The sequence below is a fragment of the Hibiscus syriacus genome, unplaced genomic scaffold (genome assembly GCF_006381635.1).
Source record: "Hibiscus syriacus cultivar Baekdansim isolate YM2019G1 unplaced genomic scaffold, ASM638163v2 tig00003126_pilon, whole genome shotgun sequence".
NCBI lineage: Eukaryota > Viridiplantae > Streptophyta > Magnoliopsida > Malvales > Malvaceae > Hibiscus > Hibiscus syriacus.
Genome location: NW_024061963.1, coordinates 1,291,242 through 1,298,320, shown reverse-complemented (window position 1 = coordinate 1,298,320; position 7,079 = coordinate 1,291,242).

Here is a 7,079-nt window from a genome sequence, read left to right as displayed (position 1 = left end):
AAACTTACTCAAAACTATCTCAAGTAATTTTACTTGTTGTGCGTCGGTTATAAATGTTAGTAGGTATGAAAAACCAAAATATAATGCAAAAGGTGGCTTAGAAATAGAGAGAAAAGAAGAAAGGGGTTACTTATAGGATAAGTCAATTTGCAACCTTACTATCACCACAATAAAATATTCAATAATGGTTTAGTTGATTGAATTGGTGACTTGAAGTTGTTGCAGTGCTTTTCGAATTCTTTTTATGATTTTCTTTCTTTTCTTGATTTTGATTTTCCTTTGTATACTTGTACTTTTTGCCAATTTTGGAGTTTTTTTACTTGACTTTCTTTTTCTTTTTTTATTTTGTTGTTACACTTTGCTTCTTCTATCAAGCCTCTGAATACCAATTGATGTATGGGTATTGTACCCTTTAAATTGTGGATCTAGGAATGAAATAAAACAACATGAAAATGTAAGTGAATTGCTCAAAAAGAATGGTTTGGTAGTTGATGTAGGTGAATATGGTGGGATGTTTATATAGAAATGAAAATGGTTTAAGTTTTAGGAAAATGATGGTTTATGAAATAAAAATGGTTAAGATGATATAGTATCTTATAAGACTAATAATTGGCCAATACTATAGAGGAACAAAGACCTGATTCTTCTAAGTCTATATAAGGGGTTGACGCCACAAGTATAGAATACTCGATAAGTTGACAAAGTCACAAAGGACTTGAGAGAAGAGAATAATCTCACTTGTATTGATATAAGAGAAAAGACTTGTTTTTATAATGGAAGTATGAATGCCCATTTATAGGAAACGAAAAGAATCTAGGCCAAAGGACATGTAATTATTTGGCTATAGTATACATTGAATTAAAAGGCATAATTAATTAATTAAATCTAATATCAATGGAGATGATGTTTTGGTCAAGTTGAAGGGATAGGTACCTTGGTCGAATGGCTTCTATGCCTATTAATCATTTATGTCATTTTGAAGAGTTAGGGCGCTTGGCCAAATAGTGATGTTGCTTGATGCTTTAGATAGTTAGCTTGGTAAGTAATGTTGCTTGGAGCCTTAGGTCGAATGGTGGTGATGTGTCACTTGGCGTCTAGATAAACACACGCTTTGCACATGGATGGAAGTCACACGGTTTGCACATGGATCCTTAGGATGCTTATAATGAATCCTCGGTCATAGGATGATTTTGAGCAACGTTGGCGTGACATAGCTCCTAATTAAGCTTCATTCAGCTACTTGTCTTCACTTTTAGCAACTTAGCTTCAAATAGTCCTTCTAGCTGACTTTAGCTCCATCTTAGCTCCAACAGCTAAAATGAGCTTTCCATGAGCTGCTATAGGATGCCAAACACTTTCCCAAGCTATCATATTGTTGTCTCCATTTAATGAACCTATGTGTGAAAACAAATAAATAAAATATTAGTGCTATGAACTGGAGTAAATCAAAATAAGGGTTATTGTGCGTGTATACATACTTATGAGCTAGAATTGAACAAAGTGAATTCAGTAGACATATATGTAATGCTAGTGAGCTAGTTTGAATGCATAATGAGCTAAATAAACATGCAATATGCTAAGGAAACTAATAATAACATGCTGCCATAATATAAATGAATTGAAATCAATTTAATTAAATGCAAAACTAATGCAAATCAATGACAAACTAAGTAAATAATAAAATGCAACATATAATATAAACATGTGAGCTATTGTGGGTAATTATTCAACTTGCAAAATAGTATATAACTTCTCATCTAGTGTTGTAACATATCAAATGAATCAAAGGCATCAAGATACCTGAGTAAGAGTACTTCCTTGAATTGTTTTGCTCTGGATTGGGTGATAAGACCTTGTGGCAATACTTATGGATCCAATGTAGGTGTGACCACATCAATAAGCCGAGTTAATTTTGTACATTTCATACCTTTTTGTGAATAGGTGCCTTTATGGGATGTGACTTTTCACAATGAGCTTCCAAAAGACTCATCAAGATACAACTCACCTATGGCCAACACATTTTCAGTTCACGCACCCTAGAACATGCTCATTTATGAAAGGTTACATTCTAAACATTGTGATCTTTCATAAAAGTTGTTATCCCTCAGGAGTCCTTATCAAATGGGTACACGTTGGTGAAGAGATTTCAACTAAAGGAGGCCTAATTCATGAATAGACATGTGGAACACCAAGGTGACTATTCGGCCACACACGTAAATTGTACATGAAGAGTTTGGGGCAAAAGTCCAGAGGCAGTTCAAAGGTGTCCTACGTGTGGGAGAGTGTCCTACAAGCATGTGAGCAGCATGTAGGGCGTTATATACCTATCCAAGAGTGCATGACATGTGTGACATTGTGCACGTTTGGAAATTAAAGATTGGAAAGATTTGAATTTAAACTGAAAACACATGTAAAATTGTTTGAATTCTCAACCCTTCCCTTCATTCATGGCCAATTTTTAACCTCCTTATCCACTCATTTAACACATGCAAAATGTGTAAAATGTATTCAAAATCAGCCACACAAATGGACAACAACACAAGGGAGTTACATGGTGGGTTTTCATTTGAGTTTTAAATTCAAAATTTGATTATTTTGTAGCCACAAGTGATGGCAGACCATATCACTCCTTTATCTATATATTTTGTAATTTTTTAAGTACAAAGGTTAGACATTTTTATGAATAAAAATTATTGTGAGGTTTTCCTCTCAAAGTTGGTCCTTCTAAGATCTATTTTCTTGACATTTCAAGTCTGATCTTGTTGTGTCAAACTTGTGATACTTTGGGATCTTAGATTGGTATCTAACGGGTCCAAGTCCTTTGCACAGTGAACGTATAAGGTTCGAGTTTATACTTTTTAGTATAGGTTCTTCCTTGTTCTTTGTTTGTTAACCAAATTTCCAGATTTGTTCTTTCAACATTTTCATCTTCACCAAGCATTCATCTTCAACCTTTCCCCATTCTAAAATTTCCAGCAACCTTTCTTTATCCTTTCTTATCCATTTTCGTTATTAACCTTAACCATACAACCAACAACATCTTTCTTAGTTTTAGTAAATTTGCTGTAAAGGAATTGCTTACTTCGTTCTAGATCCATTATAATCGAAGAGGTCACCATTCAACAGGTTGTCTCATATCATATGGTATTAGAACCAGGTTTGAACCAAGTAAGAAAGTCATCTTTGAAAGTACCAAAAAAATTCTGAAAATTTAAAAAAAAATATTAAATTTTTTTGAAAATTACAAAAAATTAAAAAGAAGAAAATAAAATTTTATGATTTTGAGATATCAAGAGAAGAAGAAAAGTGTAATGATCTTGTGTTCTTCAACATTAAAGTGCTTTAATTCAACCCAAAATGCATCATCTTTGATTTTTTTGGTTACAGTCTCGTTGTAAGCATTTCTTTGTAGTAAGTTTGCTGATTACTTTTCATATCTTCTTTCTTTGTTTCCTTTGAATTTTAGCATTTCCTTTCATTATTTTCTAATTTACGTTAACCGTTGTTGTTTCTTTTAGCCGACACACTTGACAGATACTAAAATATCAAAATTAGTTCGTAAAAGAACTGATTATGAGGGAACGGGTGGAAAAGGTATATTGAGCATGTGATATCAGAAGGGGAGATAGAAAAAAGCCATTAAATGTTTCTCCTGAGTGAAACACGAGTGTTGAGTGATTGAGTGCCAATTCTGATTTCTTTGGAGCGAAATTGCGAGAATCTTTGTGTGTGTGCTGTGAGGTCCTATATACATTAATTATTTTTTGTGTTGTCTTGTTTTATTTTACTAATACAGTAGGTTCTAGTGATAGCCATCCAGTTGACCAACCACCAAACATGCAAATGCAAGCCATTACCTGTGAGATACAGAGGATGTTAAGGGATGAACTTGAGGCTTCTAGAATGGATAAAATCAATGGAGGATCCCAATCTTATCATAATGAAGAGATTAATGATGAAAACGAAATTGATCAGCCTTCGAGACTGAATCAGAGACATTGGTGTGCATTTGGTGATAATTTAGCTAACATAAAAGTTGTAATTTCATCTTTTCAGGGATGAACAAATCTTGATGCATATTTGGCATGGGAGAGTAAAATTGAGCATGTTTTCGAGTGTTATAATTACTCAAAACAAAAAAAGGTTCATTTGGTAGCAATGAAGTTTATTGATTACGCTATCATTTGGTGGGATCAATTGTTGATCAGTAGACGAATAACCGGTGGGGGTCCAATGAACGCGTTGGTTGAAATGAAGCGAGTTATGAGAAAACGGTTTGTTCCATCGCATTATGATCGTGATTTATTTTAGAAATTATAAAACTTGAAAAAGGGTAATCGAAGTGTTGAAGATTTCTTCAAGGAGATGGAAATGATCATGATGCGTGAAAATATCGTGGAAGATAGAGAAGCAACTAGGACACGTTTTCTTGTAGGTTTGAAATTTGAAGTTGCTAATGTTGTTGAGTTGCAGCATTATGTCGAGTTGGATGACATGGTGCATATGACAATCAAAATAGAAAAGGAACAACTGAGAAAATCTTCTTAGCGAGGTCATACTCTTTCTAAAGTTTTCTTTAATCCATTATTCACTCCTAACAATGCTAGGAAGCAAGCACTGCTTAAGATTAAGGAAAGAACAGAAGCGAGTAGTATGAAGCCTCCAGTTATTGAAATTGGACGTGAAAAGTAACATATGCAACCAGAATGCACAAGAGGCATCCAATGCTTCAAATGCCATGGAAGAGGGCATGTTGCAAGTCAGTGTCCTAATCGAAAAACAATGTTGATACATGTGAATAGGGATATAGAGTCTGAATCTGAAGATGATGAGCAAGAAACCCCTTTAGTGGATAGTGATAAAGATGATGCCAAATACAAACGTGTGCAACATGTGAAGCACTTGTGGTTAAGAGAAGTTTGAATGCATAGCCAATTGAAGATGAGAAGCAGGGAGAGAACATCGTTCATACAAGATGTCTTGTAAATAATAAGGTATGTGTTGTGATTATTGATAGTGTAGCTCTACTAACGTTGCAAGTATTATTATGGTTGAAAAGTTAGGGCTGAACCCAATCCATAAAAGCTACAATGGTTGAATGATTCTGGAGAGTTAAAAGTCACTAAACAAGTTCTTGTGCCATTTTTCATTGGAAAGTACAAGGATGAAGTGATGTGTGATGTTGTGTCAATGGACACCACTCATTTGTTGTTGGGACATCCGTGGTAGTTTTGTAAAAGGTGATGCAAGATGGTTTCACAAATAGATATTCTTTTATGAATGAATGTAAGAAAATCACCTTGGCATCTTTGACACCAAGTCAAGTGCAAGAAGATCAAGTTCGTTTGAAAAAAATAGTGAATAAGCAAAAAGGAAGAAAAAGATGAATGTGTACGCAGGCGGAAAGGAAATCAGGAAATGTATTTCCTCTCAGCAGTTTTTACTTGTTTTAATATATAAGGATAATTGCTTATTAGCTAAAATTCCTACTGATTTGCATGTTTCTATTACATCACTTTTACAGGAATTTGAGGATGTGTTTCCAGATGAGACACCGAGTGGATTACCACCTATTCGGGACATTGAGAATCAGATTGACTTTATTTTGGGAGCTACTATTCCAAATACGACAACATATCAAAGTAATCCCAAAGAAACGAAAGAGATTCAGAAGCAAATCATTGAGTTCATGTAGAAGGGTTACATTCGAGAGAGCTTGAGTTTGTGTGTTGTACCAATATTGTTGGTGCCAAAGAATGGCGGAACATGGAGATTGTGTGTCGATTGTCGAGCTGTGAATCAGATTACTATCAAGTATCGACATCCTATTCCTCACCTTGATGATATGCTTGATGAATTATGTGGTGCGAGTATATTCTCCAAGGTGGATTTAAAGAGTGGGTATAATAAGATTCGAATGCGAGAAGGCGATGAATGGAAGGCAGTCTTCAAAATGAAATTGGGTTTGTATGAATGGTTAGTGATGCCTTTTGGTTTAACTAATGCACCCAGTACGTTCTTACGGCTAATGATTCATGTTTTGTGACATTATATGGAAAATATTGTGTTGTGTATTTTGGTGACATTCTTATCTACAACAAGTCATTGCAAAAACATGATGAACATTTGAGAAATGTTATTGGCACATTGAGAAAAGAAAGGTTATTCAGTAATTTATAAAAATGTATATTTTGTACTGACAAGCTTACCTTTCTTGGTTTCATTGTTAGTACCTTGGGTGTAGAAGTCGATCCTGAAAAAGTGAAGGTAATTCAGTAATGGCCTCGACTGACTTCGAAAAGTCAGGTTAGTTCTTTTCATGGTATAGCTAGTTTTTATCATCGATTCGTGCCTAACTTCAGGTCAATTACTGCACCCTTAACCGGGATTATAAAGAAGAATTTTGTCTTCAATTGGGGAAATGAACAGGAGGCAAACTTTCTAAAAATAAAGGATTGTTTGACTAACGTACCAGTGTTAGCCTTGCCTAATTTTGATAAAACGTTCAAGATTAAGTGTGATTCATGTATAGGAATTATAGCAGTCTTGTCACAGGAAAAGCGACCTATTGCATATTTCAGTGAAAAGTTGAGTGGTGTCACCTTAAACTATCCAGTTTATGATAAGATTATGTATGCATTAGTTTGAACACTTGAGATGTGGCAGCACTATCTTTTTCCAAAAGAGTTTGTGATTCACACCGATCATGAGGATTTGAAACACATTACAAGTCAGCATAAATTGAATAAAAGGCATGCTAAATGGGTTGAAATTTTAGAGTCTTTTCCTTATGTCATTCAATATAAAAAGGGTAAAGACAATGTTGTAGCAGATGCCTTCTCCCGCAGGTATGTACTTCTAAATTATTTGGATTCTCATTTGATTGGTTTTTCTTATATTAAAGATTTATATGCCACTGACCCTGTTTTTGGAGAAAGATACATGTCATGTGAAAAAGGTACAGATGAGAAGTTTTATCGACATGATGGTTATTTTTTCAAAGAAAGAAGAATTTGTATTCCTGAAGGGTCAATTTGATGAGTCCTTGATCGATAAGCACATGAAGGTCGACTTATGGG